Source organism: Eptatretus burgeri, chromosome 4 (genome assembly GCF_056783735.1).
Source record: "Eptatretus burgeri isolate ZD-2024b chromosome 4, Ebu_testis_v1, whole genome shotgun sequence".
NCBI lineage: Eukaryota > Metazoa > Chordata > Myxini > Myxiniformes > Myxinidae > Eptatretus > Eptatretus burgeri.
The window spans coordinates 46,362,150-46,378,527 of NC_140964.1; the positions used below are offsets into that span (position 1 = coordinate 46,362,150).

Below are 16,378 nucleotides of genomic sequence, written 5' to 3' on the forward strand. Positions count from 1 at the left end.
CTTTTTATTCGTCATGGAGAGGCGGTCATAGTGGTGGAGTTTCGCCTGGATCTGTTCAGTCGTGTCAGAGAAAAAGACGTTTTAAGATATTATTTTTCAATCCAAGATGGCTGACGAACCATGTGACCTATGACATCACAAGTTTATATTCTGCTTCCAACTGGGCATTGGAACACGTGTGTGAAGTTTCGTGTTAATCGGTAAAGGTGCGTTTTTCTATCCAAGATGGCCGCTAAACCATGTGATGTGTGACATCATAATTTTTAACACTCGTGCAGACACGATGGTAGATGATAATTGCAAACTTTCGATTCGTTGGGTTAAGCGGTTCCAGAGAAAACATTATTTAATATTTTTCTTAAATCCAAGATGGCGGCCAAACCATGTGACTTATCAATTCGAAATTAACAAACTTATATCCCCTAGGTGTCCCGAATATACTTCTGAAATCTGCCCTTCATCCGACCAGCGCTTCTGGAGAAGAAGATGTTTGAAGGTTTTAGGGTTTTTTCAAGATGGCCGCCAAACCATGTGACCGATCAAGAAGAAATTAACAAACTTGAGAAAGGACCTCATGGGGAATATATGTGTGAAGTTTCGTCTTAATCTGTCTTGCCCTTCTGGAGAAGAAGATTTTAAAATTTATTCATTTTCAATCCAAGATGGCTGCCGAACCTTGTGACCTATGATATCATAAATTTAAATTCTGCTTTCCATCATAGACCCAAACAAGTGTGTGAAGTTTCGTGTAAATCGGATAAGGTCTATTTTTCTATCCAAGATGGCCGCCAAACCATGTGACTTCTGAGGTAAAAATTTTTTACCATGTATGCAGACTTGAGGGAGGAAGGCACTTGCAAATTTTCGCTTCGATGGCTTATGAAATACCAGAGAAAACATTATTTAATATTTTTCTTAAATCCAACATGGCGGCCAAACCATGTGACCTATCACTTCGAAATTAACAAACTTGCATCGCATGCATGTCACGAATATAGATCTGAAATCTCGCCTTCATTGGACCAGCGCTTCTGGAGAAGAAGATGTTTGAAGGTTTTAGGGTTTTTTCAAGATGGCCGCCAAACCATGTGACCTACCAACAAGAAATTAACAAACTTGAAAAAGGACCTCAGGGCGAATATACCTGTAAAGTTTCGCCTCAATCTGCACAGCCGTTCTGGAGAAGAAGATTTTTAAAAAAAATATTTTCAAAACAAGATGGCGGCCGAATTACGTCACCGATGACGTCAAGAAATTTTTTTTCTACGATGAATTTTGGTGTAGATGACGCTCAAGAAATTTCAAATTTTTCCCATGTGGCGTTCTACTTGACGAATTTTCACCGGGATACCTCTTCACCGATGACGTCACGAAAAATCACACGTGTTCCGGAGAGGGAGCTTGTTAAAATGTATGAAGCGAAAAAATTTTTACCCTGGAAAATTTCAGAGATACAGAGGTCCAAAGTTTATCGTTTTTTTCAAGATGGCGCCCGCACCACGTGACCAATGACGTCATAATTATAACGTGATTGTGCTATCAAAAAAGATACATACTACGGTGAAAATTTCGTGTCGATCGGACTTTGCGTTCCTGAGAAAATGATTTTTAAAGTGAAAACAGGCCGCAAAATGCCGGCGGAAAAATAATAATAATAATAAACTAGAACTGCCACTTTATAACTGCTGGCAGTGATGACCGGGTACCCAGTCCGTCCGCCTTTGACACAACTGATACAACATGAGACTTAAATCATAGCCGCAAAGTTTCGCATTTATCGGATAAGCGGTGCCAGAGAAAACATTATTTAATGGTGATACAAACACAGGCTGCTTCGAGACGGCGCGGAACGGACGAGTTATGAACCGGGCAGCACAAAGCGTTCAATTTCCTTATTACTGGTGAACAGATTCAAATAATTAAATAATTCTGGCTGCCAAACCGCGTGACCGATCAGGTTGAAATTTTAAACTTTTGTTTCGCATGTCGGCTAAATTACAAATGTGAAGTTTCGTATATACAGAAGCAGCGGTTCCAGAGTAAACATTAATTAATATTTATCCTTCAATCCAAGATGGCGGCCAAACCATGTGACTTGTGACGTCATAATTTTCACCACGTGTGCAAACAGGATCGGAGACGATAACGGCAAATTTTCGCTTCGCTAGGTTAAGCAGTTCCAGAGAAAACATTATTTAATATTTTTCTTAAAACCAACATGGCTGCCAAACCCTGGGCCCGATCCCGTTGAAATTTCAAACCCTCATTCCGCATGAAGCGTGCCACCATAAACTTGATGTTTCACATTTATTGATGCAGTAGAACCAGAGTAAACATTAATTAATATTTTTCCTTCAATCCAATATGGCTGCCAAACGTTGCATCGTACCTCAAAAGGGGTGAGAACTTTTTATTCCTCATGGAGAGGCGGTCATCGTGGTCGAGTTTCGCCTGGATCTGTTCAGCCGTTTCAGAGAAAAAGACGTTTAAAGATATTGTTTTTCAATCCAAGATGGCTGACGAACCATGTGACCTATGACATCACAAATTTATATTCTGCTTCCAACTGGGTATTGGAACATGTTTGTGAAGTTTCGTGTTAATCGGTAAAGGTGCGTTTTTCTATCCAAGATGGCCGCCAAACTATGTGACGTGTGAAGTCATAATTTTTACCATGCGTGCAGACTGCCCTCTCGATGATAATTACAAATTTTCGATTCGTTTGGTTAAGCGGTTCCAGAGAAAACATTATTTAATATTTTTCTTAAATCCAAGATGGCGGCCAAACCATGTGACTTATCAATTCAGAAATTAACAAACTTATATGGCCTTCCTGTCCCGAATACAGTTCTGAAATCTCCCCTTCATTGGGCCAGCGCTTCTGGAGAAGAAGATGTTTGAAGGTTTTCGGGTTTTTTCAAGATGGCCGCCAAACCATGTGACCGATCAAGAACAAATTAACAAACTTGAGAAAGGACCTCATGGGGAATATATGTGTGAAGTTTCGTCTTAATCTATCTTGCCCTTCTGGAGAAGAAGATTTTTAAAATTTATTCATTTTCAATCCAAGATGGCTGCCGAACCTTGTGACCTATGATATCATAAATTTAAATTCTGCTTTCCATCATTGAATCCGAACAAGTGTGTGAAGTTTCGTGTAAATCGGATAAGGTCTATTTTTCCATCCAAGATGGCCGCCAAACCATGTGACTTCTGAGGTAAAAAATTTTTTACCATGTATGCAGACTTGAGGGAGGAAGGTATTTGCAAATTTTCGCTTCGATGGCTTCTGGAATACCAGAGAAAACATTATTTAATATTTTTCTTAAATCCAACATGGCGGCCAAACCATGTGACCTATCACTTTGAAATTAACAAACTTGCATCGCATACATGTCGCGAATATAGTCCTGAAATCTCGCCTTCATTGGACCAGCTTCTGGAGAAGAAGATGTTTGAAGGTTTTAGGGTTTTTTCAAGATGGCCGCCAAACCATGTGACGTATCAACAACAAATTAACAAACTTGAAAGAGGACCTCAGGGGGAATGTACCTGTAAAGTTTCGCCTTAATCTGTCCAGCCCTTCTGGAGAAGAAGATTTTTTTTAAAAAACACTAAAAAACAAGATGGCGGCCGAATTACGTCATCGATGACGTCAAGAAAAACATTTTCGTCGGTGACTTGAGGCGTAGATGATGCTCAAAATTTTTCAGATTTTTCCCATACGGCGTTCTACTTGACGAATTTTCACCGGTATATCGCTTCACCTTTGACGTCACGAAAAATCACACGTCTTCCCGATAGGGAGCTTAGTAAAATGTATCAAACGAAAAATTTTTCCATTGCACGGTTTCCGAGATACAGATGTCCAAAGTTTATCGCTTTTTTCAAGATGGCGACCGCACCACGTGACCAATGACGTCATAATTATAACGGGATTGTGCTATCAAAAAAGATACATACTATCGTGAAAATTTCGTGTCGATCGATCTTAGGGTCCCAGAGAAAATGATTTTTAAAGCGAAAAAGGGTGCAAAATGCCGGCGGAAAAAGAAAAATAATAATAAACAGAAGAAAAACAATAGGGTACCCTGTACTCACAGGGTACCCTAATAATAAACATAAGAAAAACAATAGGGTACCCTGTACTCACAGGGTACCCTAACAATAGGGTACCCTGTACTGACAGGGTACCCTAATAACTAGAACTGCCACTTTATAACTGCTGGCAGTGATGACCGGGTACCCAGTCCGCGTCCGCCTTTGACTCAACGTGAGACTTAAATCATAGTCGCAATTTTCGCATTGAAAGGATAAGCGTTGCCAGAGAAAACATTATTTAATAGTGATACAAACACAGGCCTGCTTCGAGAGGGAGCGGAACAGACGAGTTACGAACCGGGCAGCACAAAGCATTCAATTTCGTTATTACTGGCTTCCAGATTCAAATAATTAAATAATTCTGGCTGCCAAACCGTGTGACCGATCAGGTTGAAATTTTAAACTTTTGTTTCACATGTAGCCTAAATTATAAATATGAAGTTTCGCATATATAGAAGTAGTGGTTCCAGAGTAAACATGAATTAATATTTATCCTTCAATCTAAGATGGCGGCCAAACCATGTGACTTGTGACCTCATAATTTTTACCATGTATGCAGATATCATGGAGGATGACAGACACAAATTTTCGCTTCGATAGGTTAAGCAGTTCCAGAGAAAACATTATTTAATATTTTTCTTAAATTCAACATGGCTGCCAAACCATGTGACCTATCAATTAGAAATTAACAAACTTGTATTCCCTACTCATGTGCAATAGGGGTGTGAAGTTTCCCCTTGATCAGATCAGGTGTTCTGGAGAAGAAGATGTTTGAAGGTTTTAAGGTAAATTCAAGATGGCCGCCAAACCATGTGACCAATCAAGAACAAATTAACAAACTTGAGAAAGGACCTCATGGGGAATATATGTGTGAAGTTTCGGCTTAATCTGTCTTGCCTTTCTGGAGAAGAAGATTTTTAAAATTTATTCATTTTCAATCCAAGATGGCTGACGAACCATGTGACCTATGACATCAGAAATTTATATTCTGCTTCCAACTGGGTATTGGAACACGTTTGTAAAGTTTCGTGTTAATCGGTAAAGGTGCGTTTTTCTATCCAAGATGGCCGCCAAACCATGTGACGTGTGATGTCATAATTTTTACCATGCGTGCATACATGATGGTAGATGATAATTAGAAATTTTCGATTCGTTTGGTTCAGCGGTTCCAGAGAAAACATTATTTAATATTTTTCTTAAATCCAAGATGGCGGCCAAACCGTCTAACGTATCAATTCGAAATTAACAAACTTATATCGCCTACGTGTCCCGAATATAGTTCTGAAATCTCCCCTTCATCCGACCAGCGCTTCTGGAGAAGAAGATGTTTGAAGGTTTTAGGGTTTTTTTCAAGATGGCCACCGAACCATGTGACCGATCAAGAACAAATTAACAAACTTGAGAAAGGACCTCATGGGGAATATATGTGTGAAGTTTCGTCTTCATCTGTCTTGCCCTTCTGGAGAAGAAGATTTTTAAAATTTATTCATTTTCAATCCAAGATGGCTGCCGAACCTTGTGACCTATGATATCATAAATTTAAATTCTGCTTTCCATCGTCGACCCGAACAAGTGTGTGAAGTTTCGTGTAAATCGGATAAAGTCTATTTTTCTATCCAAGATGGCCGCCAAACCATGTGACTTCTGAGGTAAAAATTTTTACCATGTATGCAGACTTGAGGGAGGAAGGCACTTGCAAATTTTCGCTTTGATGGCTTATGAAATACCAGAGAAAACATTATTTAATATTTTTCTTAAATCCAACATGGCGGCCAAACCATGTGACCTATCACTTCGAAATTAACAAACTTGCATCGCATATATGTCACGAATGTAGTTCTGAAATCTCGCCTTCATTGGACCAGCGCTTCTGGAGAAGAAGATGTTTGAAGGTTTTAGGGTTTATTCAAGATGGCCGCCAAACCATGTGACGTATCAACAACAAATTAACAAACTTGAAAGAGGACATCAGGGGGAATGTGCCTGTAAAGTTTCCCCTCAATCTGCACAGCCGTTCTGGAGAAGATTTTAAAAAAAAAAACACTAAAAAACAAGATGGCGGCCGAATTACGTCATCGATGACGTCAAAAATAACATTTTTGACGATGAATTTTGTCCTAGATGACGCTCAAAATTTTTCAGATTTTTCCTATATGGCGTTCTACTTGACGAATTTTCACCGGTATATCGCTTCACCTATGACGTCACGAAAAATCACACGTATTCCCCACAGTGAGTTTAGTAAAATGTATTAAACGAAAATTTTTTCCATTGCACGGTTTCCGAGATACAGAGGTCCAAAGTTTATCGTTTTTTTCAAGATGGCGCCCGCACCACGTGACCAATGACGTCATAATTATAACGTGATTGTGCTATCAAAAAAGATACATACTACGGTGAAAATTTCGTGTCGATCGGACTTTGCGTTCCTGAGAAAATGATTTTTAAAGCGAAAACAGGCCGCAAAATGCCGGCGGAAAAATAATAATAACTAGAACTGCCACTTTATAACTGCTGGCAGTGATGACCGGGTACCCAGTCCGTCCGCCTTTGATACAACATGGGACTTTCTGCAGATGACAGTCGCAAAGTTTCGCATTGAAAGGATAAGCGGTGCCAGAGAAAACATTATTTAATAGTGATACAAACACAGGCATGCTTCGAGACGGCGCGGAACAGACGAGTTACGAACCGGACAGCACAAAGCATTCAATTTCGTTATTACTGGCTTCCAGATTCAAATAATTAAATAATTCTGGCTCCCAAACTGCGTGACCGATCAGGTTGAAATTTTAAACTTTTGTTTCGCATGTCACCTGAATTATAAATGTGAAGTTTCGCATATACAGAGGCAGCGGTTCCAGAGTAAACATTAATTAATATTTATCCTTCAATCCAAGATGGCGGCCAAACCATGTGACTTGTGATGTCATAATTTGCACCACGTGTGCAAACACGATGGTGGATGAAAACTGGAAATTTTCGCTTCTCCAGGTTAAGCAGTTCCAGAGATAACATTATTTAATATTTTTCTTAAAACCAACATGGCTGCCAAACCCTGGGCCCGATCCCGTTGAAATTTCAAACCCTCATTCCACATGACTGTTCCACGATAAAGGTGATGTTTCACATTGATTGATGCAGTTGTTCCAGAGTAAACATTAATTAATATTTTTCCTTCAATCCACTATGGCTGCCAAACGTTGCGTCGTATCTCAAAAGAGGGTGAGAACTTTTTATTCGTCATGGAGAGGCGGTCATAGTGGTGGAGTTTCGCCTGGATCTGTTCAGTCGTGTCAGAGAAAAAGACGTTTTAAGATATTATTTTTCAATCCAAGATGGCTGACGAACCATGTGACCTATGACATCACAAGTTTATATTCTGCTTCCAACTGGGCATTGGAACACGTGTGTGAAGTTTCGTGTTAATCGGTAAAGGTGCGTTTTTCTATCCAAGATGGCCGCCAAACCATGTGATGTGTGACATCATAATTTTTAACACTCGTGCAGACACGATGGTAGATGATAATTGCAAACTTTCGATTCGTTGGGTTAAGCGGTTCCAGAGAAAACATTATTTAATATTTTTCTTAAATCCAAGATGGCGGCCAAACCATGTGACTTATCAATTCGAAATTAACAAACTTATATCCCCTAGGTGTCCCGAATATACTTCTGAAATCTGCCCTTCATCCGACCAGCGCTTCTGGAGAAGAAGATGTTTGAAGGTTTTAGGGTTTTTTTCAAGATGGCCGCCAAACCATGTGACCGATCAAGAAGAAATTAACAAACTTGAGAAAGGACCTCATGGGGAATATATGTGTGAAGTTTCGTCTTAATCTGTCTTGCCCTTCTGGAGAAGAAGATTTTTAAAATTTATTCATTTTCAATCCAAGATGGCTGCCGAACCTTGTGACCTATGATATCATAAATTTAAATTCTGCTTTCCATCATAGACCCAAACAAGTGTGTGAAGTTTCGTGTAAATCGGATAAGGTCTATTTTTCTATCCAAGATGGCCGCCAAACCATGTGACTTCTGAGGTAAAATTTTTTTTACCATGTATGCAGACTTGAGGGAGGAAGGCACTTGCAAATTTTCGCTTCGATGGCTTATGAAATACCAGAGAAAACATTATTTAATATTTTTCTTAAATCCAACATGGCGGCCAAACCATGTGACCTATCACTTCGAAATTAACAAACTTGCATCGCATGCATGTCACGAATATAGATCTGAAATCTCGCCTTCATTGGACCAGCGCTTCTGGAGAAGAAGATGTTTGAAGGTTTTAGGGTTTTTTCAAGATGGCCGCCAAACCATGTGACCTACCAACAAGAAATTAACAAACTTGAAAAAGGACCTCAGGGCGAATATACCTGTAAAGTTTCGCCTCAATCTGCACAGCCGTTCTGGAGAAGAAGATTTTTAAAAAAAATATTTTCAAAACAAGATGGCGGCCGAATTACGTCACCGATGACGTCAAGAAATTTTTTTTCTACGATGAATTTTGGTGTAGATGACGCTCAAGAAATTTCAAATTTTTCCCATGTGGCGTTCTACTTGACGAATTTTCACCGGGATACCTCTTCACCGATGACGTCACGAAAAATCACACGTGTTCCGATGAGGGAGCTTGTTAAAATGTATGAAGCGAAAAAATTTTTACCCTGGAAAATTTCAGAGATAGAGGTCCAAAGTTTATCGTTTTTTTCAAGATGGCGCCCGCACCACGTGACCAATGACGTCATAATTATAACGTGATTGTGCTATCAAAAAAGATACATACTACGGTGAAAATTTCGTGTCGATCGGACTTTGCGTTCCTGAGAAAATGATTTTTAAAGTGAAAACAGGCCGCAAAATGCCGGCGGAAAAATAATAATAATAACTAGAACTGCCACTTTATAACTGCTGGCAGTGATGACCGGGTACCCAGTCCGTCCGCCTTTGATACAACATGGGACTTTCTGCAGATGACAGTCGCAAAGTTTGGCATTGAAAGGATAAGCGGTGCCAGAGAAAACATTATTTAATAGTGATACAAACACAGGCCTGCTTCGAGACGGCACGGAACAGATGAGTTACGAACCGGGCAGCACAAAGCATTCAATTTCGTTATTACTGGCTTCCAGATTCAAATAATTAAATAATTCTGGCTCCCAAACCGCGTGACCGATCAGGTTGAAATTTTAAACTTTTATTTCGCATGTCACCTGAATTATAAATCTGAAGTTTCGCATATATAGAGGCAGCGGTTCCAGAGTAAACATTAATTAATATTTATCCTTCAATCCAAGATGGCGGCCAAACCATGTGACTTGTGATGTCATAATTTGCACCACGTGTGCAAACACGATGGTGGATGATAACTGCAAATTTTCGCTTCTCCAGGTTAAGCAGTTCCAGAGAAAACATTATTTAATATTTTTCTTAAAACCAACATGGCTGCCAAACCCTGGGCCCGATCGCGTTGAAATTTCAAACCCTCATTCCGCATGAGCGTTCCACCATAAACTTGATGTTTCACATTTATTGATGCAGTAGTTCCAGAGTAAACATTAATTAATATTTTTCCTTCAATCCAATATGGCTGCCAAACGTTGCATCGTACCTCAAAAGGGGGTGGGAACTTTTATTCGTCATGGAGAGGCGGTCATAGTGGTGGAGTTTCGCCTGGATCTGTTCAGCCGTTTCAGAGAAAAAGACGTTTGAAGATATTGTTTTTCAATCCAAGATGGCTGACGAACCATGTGACCTATGACATCAGAAATGTATATTCTGCTTCCAACTGGGTATTGGAACACGTACGTGAAGTTTCGTGTTAATCGGTAAAGGTGCGTTTTTCAATCCAAGATGGCCGCCAAACCATGTGACGTGTGACATCATAATTTTTACCAAGCGTGCATACTGCCTGCTAGATGATAATTACAAATTTTCGATTCGTTTGGTTAAGCGGTTCCAGAGAAAACATTATTTAATATTTTTCTGAAATCCAAGATGGCGGCCAAACCATGTGACTTATCAATTCGAAATTAACAAACTTATATCGCCTTCCTGTCCCGAATATAGTTCTGAAATCTCCCCTTCATTGGGCCAACGCTTCTGGAGAAGAAGATGTTTGAAGGTTTTCGGGTTTTTTCAAGATGGCCGCCAAACCATGTGACCGATCAAAAACAAATTAACAAACTTGAGAAAGGACCTCATGGGGAATATATCTGTGAAGTTTCGTCTTCATCTGTCTTGCCCTTCTGGAGAAGAAGATTTTTAAAATTTATTCATTTTCAATCCAAGATGGCTGCCGAACCTTGTGACCGAGGATATCATGAATTTAAATTCTGCTTTCCATCGTCGACCCGAACAAGTGTGTGAAGTTTTGTGTAAATCGGATAAAGTCTATTTTTCTATCCAAGATGGCCGCCAAAACCATGTGACTTCTGAGGTAAAAATTTTTACCATGTATGCAGACTTGAGCGAGGAAGGCACTTGCAAATTTTCGCTTCGATGGCTTATGAAATACCAGAGAAAACTTTATTTAATATTTTTCTTAAATCCAACATGGCGGCCAAACCATGTGACCTATCACTTTGAAATTAACAAACTTGCATCGCATACATGTCACGAATATAGTTCTGAAATCGCGCCTTCATTGGACCAGCGCTTCTGGAGAAGAAGATGTTTGAAGGTTTTAGGGTTTTTTTCAAGATGGCCGCCAAACCATGTGACGTATCAACAACAAATTAACAAACTTGAAAGAGGACCTCAAGGGGAATGTGCGTGTAAAGTTTCGTCTTAATATTCATAGCCGTTCTGGAGAAGAAGAATTTTAAAAAAAAAAACACTAAAAAACAAGATGGCGGCCGAATTACGTCATCGATGACGTCAAAAAACATTTTTCGTCAGTGATTTTTGGCGTAGATGATGCTCAGAATTTTTCAGATTTTTCCCATATGGCGTTCTACTTGACGAATTTTCACCGGTATATCGCTTCACCTATGACGTCACGAAAAATCACACGTGTTCCCCATAGGGAGCTTAGTAAAATGTATCAAACGAAAATTTTTTCCATTGCACGGTTTCCGAGATACAGATGTCCAAAGTTTATCGCTTTTTTCAAGATGGCGACCGTACCACGTGACCAATGACGTCATAATTATAACGTGATTGTGCTATCAAAAAAGATACATACTATGGTGAAAATTTCCTGTCGATCGGACTTAGTGTTCCAGAGAAAATGATTTTTAAAGCGAAAAAGGGTGCAAAATGCCGGCGGAAGAATAATAATAATAATGCGTAATAATAAACAGAAGAAAAACAATAGGGTACCCTGTACTCACAGGGTACCCTAATAAATAATAAACATAAGAAAAACAATAGGGTACCCTGTACTCACAGGGTACCCTAATAAATAAACATAAGAAAAACAATAGGGTACCCTGTACTGACAGGGTACCCTAATAATAAACAGAAGAAAAACAATAGGTTATCCAGTCCATTTGACTGGATACCCTAATAAAAAATGCCAAAGAAAACTTCGAAGAATGCTGCAAAGAAGTCTCCTGGCCGTGGCCGTGGACACGGACGCAAGGAGAATCCATCATCACCCACACCCTCCCCATCACACTCACCTACTACTACTACTACTTCTCATGAAACGCTCACCTACTACTACTACTACTACTACTACTACTACTACTACTGATACTACTGACATGCACATGTACTCACCATGGAGTCTGAAACACTGACGGGTTCCTCCTGTGAAGCCCATTTTTATATATCAATTCCTGTAAACGCTGCCAACACTCCATTTAATATGGTCGCTGTAAGTTAGAAACATGTTCAGCAAGTTCTGTGGTCATCCGGAAGACGTCAATCAAATACGTCTGCATACGTCAATGTGAGTTGGAGATACTTACACATAGGTTCAAAGCACGTTACTCAAAGGTTAGAAATAAGTTTTGGGTATGCTAAACATTACCTCGATGCATTTCGACTTATGAGTAAATTACAAGTAACGTGTGTCGACGATCGCATAACGTGCCTTCAACTTATGGCCAGCATATTCGGAACGTGTGAGTCATACGCTGGCATACGTCGAAAAATTTTGAGCATGCTTAAAATTTGTCGACGTGCTTGGCGTACTACGACGTATGCCAGCGGGCTCTTAACGCATACAAAACTTACCCATAACGGATTCGACGTGTGCCAGCATTTTAGACAAATTTTTCATACGTCGGCATACGCTGGCTAAATCATCAAGGTGTGACAGGGCCTTTAGCAATGCCATCTTCTCTTTTTTTATTCCTAAGTATGATATCTGGTCGCAACGCTTTGTTTTCGATGTTCATGCTTGATGGGATCATTAGGTCGTACTTGAGCGGTACTTCCATGTTTTCAGTCCATGCTTTTGGTTTATATTCTGACATTTTCTTGAAGTGGAATATCAAAGTTTTTACAAATGTGCTTGTGGTTAACATTACAAACTCTGTTGTGTCGTTGTGTGTACAGATATTCTGACATGATTTTTTTCTTTAAATTTGTGTTCAGTCATGAAGCATAACATATCACTCTCTTTGCCAACACCACCTCCACTCTTTTTCATCTTTTTTCTGCCTCTCCCCCCCCCCCCTCTCTCTGCCTCCACTCCCCCTCCCTCCCCCCTCGCTTGCATACCTCGTCAACGAAACGAAGGGTTGTATTTGCGAGTAATAATCATCATCATCATTCCTGTTTTGGGAAGTGAAAACGGGGAGGGGAAGGACGGAAGGCGGGACACCTCATGTGCCCCCCCCCCAGGGGAAATGGGGATGGGGAAGGCGGGGCACCTCACGTTCCCCCTAGGGGAAACGATGGGGAAGGCGGGACACCCGATGTGCCCCCTGGGACAAACGGGGATGGGGGTGCGGGACACCTCACGTGCCCCCCGGGGCAAACCGGGATGGGGAGGCGGGGCACCCGATGTTCCCTCTGGGGCAAACGGGGATGGGGTGGCGGGGCAACTCACGTGCCCCCCGGGGGAAACGGGGATGGGGAGGCGGGGCATCCGACATGCCCCGGGGCAAACGGGGATGGGGAGGCGGGGCAACTCACGTGCCCCCCGGGGCAAACGGGGATGGGGAGGCGGGGCACCTCACGTGCTCCCCGGGGCAAACGGAGATAAGGAGGGCGGCACCCGGGGCCTTCTCACGGACATACATTTCCCAGCGGTACCCGATCTCGAACGGACGAGGAACAGGCACGCACAAACTGAACTCCCTGAAACACTGGAAAAGGAGATTTAAATGAAGGCGAGCAATCATGTGTGTCCGAATAAATTATTTAATTTCCAATTCTTATCGATAGAAAACGTTTTTTCACAATAATCATTGTACTTGAGTAACATTGTACGAACAAGCGCCTCGAATCGAACACTTACCCCAAACGGGAACAGGACACCGTCCTCCACAGCAAGCACCTTTTAATCCTGGAAAAATCTCACTTCCTTAGTCCAGGATACGTTGAGCTCCTTGTTTGTTTGTTTTTTAAAACAAGATGAATATTTATCAGCAGTTATTTTCCGTGTCGACAAAATAAAGTTAAAATGTAAAAAGGATTCGTTCTGTTTCGCTTGGTGGAAAAAAAAACCAAAAACTTGGTCATACGTCACGGGATTCCAGGGACTTTCCAGCGCTTGTCATGTGACGTCATTTCCTGACGTAAACGTAAACGACGTAAATGTAGACGTAAACGAGATCCACTTCAAATGGAGGCGATGTTCATCTTCTTCTTCACTTCAATGAAAAACTCGCTTTCCACGTCACACGGTCCCGGGGACTCGTTTACGTCTTGTTCCTGAACACGTGTTCATGACGATGTTTATTCCCCCAAAAAACTGGAGATTATTGACCTTTGGTGAATGGGGGAAGGTGAAATTGGTGGTGCTTGGTTGTCTTTCGCAACCGAAGAATGTTGTCGTCATAAGTCAGGTAAACTACCTGGTCATTCAGTTGTAGCGTCGATCAACACGCTCCACAACGGTGACAAAAGAACCGTTAAGAAGAGCAGACCGTCTGCTACTTGGAAGTCCGAGTGGGAATTTGTAATTTGTTCACGGTGCCGGAGATAGCTCGCCTACTCTTCGTGAAGGACACCAAGCAGACGGGACTCTCGTTTAACGTCCATTGATGAATGGACACACGTTGATGAATTGATGAATGGACACACACGGGACACACGTTGATTAATCACTTGACCCGTTGTTGCGTCATAAAGTGCTCCAACAATGAGGAATCCGAAAATTATCCGATATTCTCCAACGGTTTTATTCAAACGAACAATCGAGGCGTCACAAGCCTTGCACCTGCACACTTCCTGACCTCTCACTCGGAGCTTCTGCATCATCATCATCGCCCCCTCAAGCATCCAGTCCATGCACAACACCACATATCCCCCCTCCCCCCTTTTCTTCAACCACATGCATCATACTGTAACTCAGTGCACAACAATAATATCAATTAACTAGAAGTTGAAATGTAGTAATTTCCCCAGCCTGGATTAACCATAAAACAAGTAGTCACAAACATGGCAACAGTTTAAATTAGCTTCATTTTCTTCTTCTCAAAGGACTTTACATGACATCATCGCATAATGTTGAGTCCAGATTGGAGATCTGTGATTTCCGGCATCCCGGCCGACCTGCACGTGTGCTGATGTGTTTTTTCGCTGGTGGTGCGGTGATGTCAGGAAGGAGTGGTAGCTCGGCATCATCTCTTGCATTCCTTTAGGCCCTGTCACACCTTGACAATTTATCCAGCGTATGCCTGACCTATGCAAAATTTGGCTAAAACGCTGGCACACGTCGAATAAGTTATGGGTAAGTTTGTATACGTTAAGAGCACGTTGGCATACGTCGTCGTACGCTGACTTTTTTTCTAAGTACGCTGGCATACGTCGTAGTACGCTGAGGTGTTAGTATAGACAAATTTTCCATGCTTGAAATTTTTCGATGTATGCCAGCGTATGACTCACACGTTCCGCATACGCTTGGCCATAAGTTGTAGGCACGTTACGCGATCGTTGACACACGTTACTTGTAAGTTACTCATAAGTCGAAACACGTCGACGTAATGGTTAGCGTCAGTGTTCCAGACTCATGTTTTTTGTTTTTTTTCTTCGGTATGACGGTGATGTTGACACTTCCATTTCTAGTGCGGTTATGATATAATATAATTAATAGGCTGCCACTCAACGATGTAAATCATAACCGCACTCGAAATCGAAGTGTAGGTCAATAAAGACCACCTGGTCCGACCATTTTTGGGTGTGTGCGTATGTGTGTTTGTGGCACCAGTCAGTAAGTAGTGAATTGTATAAGTGCTTTCTCGCTGTATATTATTGCCTTGCTTTATTCGGTTTAATTATGTTCTTATGTGCTTCCCTAATTCCCCCCCACTTCATTGACTGAGCGTGTCGCATGCTGGGGGAAATTAGCAAGGCCACTGGCGTGGCCGTTGTAACGCAACAATACAACCAGTAACTTCGCTGACGGTGGTGTGAATGGGAGGGGGGTGGAGAATATGAGAGAGAGAGAGAGAGAAAAAGAAAGAAAGAAAGAAAGAAAGAAAGAAAGAAAGAAAGAAAGGAGAGAGAGAAAGAGAGAGAGAGAAAGAAAGAAAGAAAGAAAGAAAGAAAGAAAGAAAGAAAGAAAGAAAGAAAGAAAGAAAGAAAGAAAGAAAGAAAGAAAGAAAGAGAGAGAGAGAGAGAAGGAGAGAAGGAGAGAAGGAGAGAAGGAGAGAAGGAGAGAAGGAGAGAAGGAGAGAAGGAGAGAAGGAGAGAAGGAGAGAAGGAGAGAAGGAGAGAAGGAGAGAAGGAGAGAAGGAGAGAAGGAGAGAAGGAGAGAAGGAGAGAAGGAGAGAAAGAGAGAGAGAGAGAGAGAAGGAGAGAGAGAGAGAAGGAGAGAAGGAGAGAGAGAGAGAGAGAGAGAGAGAGAGAGAGAGAGAGAGAGAGAGAGAGAGAGAGAGAGAGAGAGAGAGAGAGAGAGAGAGAGAGAGAGAGAGAGATATGCATTTTATTCAGTGGGGGGAGTGAGGGGACAGACAGAGTGTGGGGGGAGGAGGAAAAAAATAAAAGACATAGGTGAGGGGTGGAGTTGGAGTTAGCAAAGAGAGTGATATGTGACGCTTGATGACCAAACACGAAAAAAAAAAGTGTCAGAACAGCTGTACACATGACAACAGAGTTTGCAATGTTAACCACTGGCACATCTGTAAAAACTTTGATATTCCAGTCCGAGAAA

The 16,378-nt window shown here is 41.4% G+C and overlaps 1 protein-coding gene across 2 annotated transcripts in view; it reads right to left on the reverse strand.

Annotated features, from left to right (window-relative positions):
* The window catches only part of LOC147027961 (caspase-8-like), an 85,885-nt gene extending 72,069 nt beyond the window's left edge, over positions 1-13,816 (reverse strand). Inside the window, exon 1 of one of the 2 annotated variants that reach the window (XM_085877850.1) lies at positions 13,520-13,816. The gene's annotated coding sequence lies outside the window, so the exon portion shown is untranslated. Of the gene's footprint in view, positions 1-13,299; positions 13,348-13,519 lie in introns of those variants that run through there. The other variant, XM_085877851.1, reaches the window with a different exon arrangement.
* Positions 13,817-16,378: the final 2,562 nt, after the last annotated feature.